Here is an 825-nt window from a genome sequence, read left to right on the forward strand (position 1 = left end):
ATACATATTTTTGATGCCACAAAGAGTAAAATACTGATTTTCTCATTGAAAAAAATGCTTGATGGTCGTTTCAGTCTGTTTCTTTGTAAAACCAAATCTCATGCTCAAGATCATGTCCTGTAATAACACATCTTGTTCAAGGCAGGTGATAAGCGATGCTTTCCATGTTTAATGTGAGGGAGTGAAGCCTGTACGATCCAGTCTATGCTGTACCAGAGAGCTCAGTCTAGCAAATTTATAGGAAAATAACATGAGAGCAATTTAATTTTCTTCAGGTTTTTTTTTATTCTCACAGATACCTTTTTTAAAAATGTCTTCTGTGTTCATTATTGGCCCGTATGTTTTCTTCTGTTTATCCAGGGTCAGGTCTCGGGGGCAGCAGCCTAAGCAGAGAGACCCAGACTTCCCTCTCTCCAGCCACTTAGACCAGCTCGTCTGGGGGAATCTCAAGGTATTCCCAGGCCAGCTGAGAAGCATAGTCCCTCCAGCGTTGTCATGACTTGGTGGCGAGGAGAACCCAGTTTGCAGGCAGGCAGGCAGGCAGACCAAACTTAAAGTCAGTGGTGGGCACCAGTCTGCTGAAGCGCAAATCCACTAATTACAGACCTGAACATTTCATTTGGACCTTACCAGTCTTACTTAGTTTATAATTTGTAAGAACTCACTCTATGAAATTAAGACCAGCTCAATCTCACACAACAAGAACTCACGCAAGATCTTTGCATTATGAAATCTCAGAAAATGACAAGACACCAACCCTGATCATGAATGAGAAATGAAAACTTATGACCTGAACGTATTTCCAAAATAAAGTAATTTATTTTT

Source organism: Austrofundulus limnaeus, unplaced genomic scaffold (assembly GCF_001266775.1).
Source record: "Austrofundulus limnaeus strain Quisiro unplaced genomic scaffold, Austrofundulus_limnaeus-1.0 Scaffold579, whole genome shotgun sequence".
NCBI classification, from domain to species: Eukaryota; Metazoa; Chordata; class Actinopteri; order Cyprinodontiformes; family Rivulidae; genus Austrofundulus; species Austrofundulus limnaeus.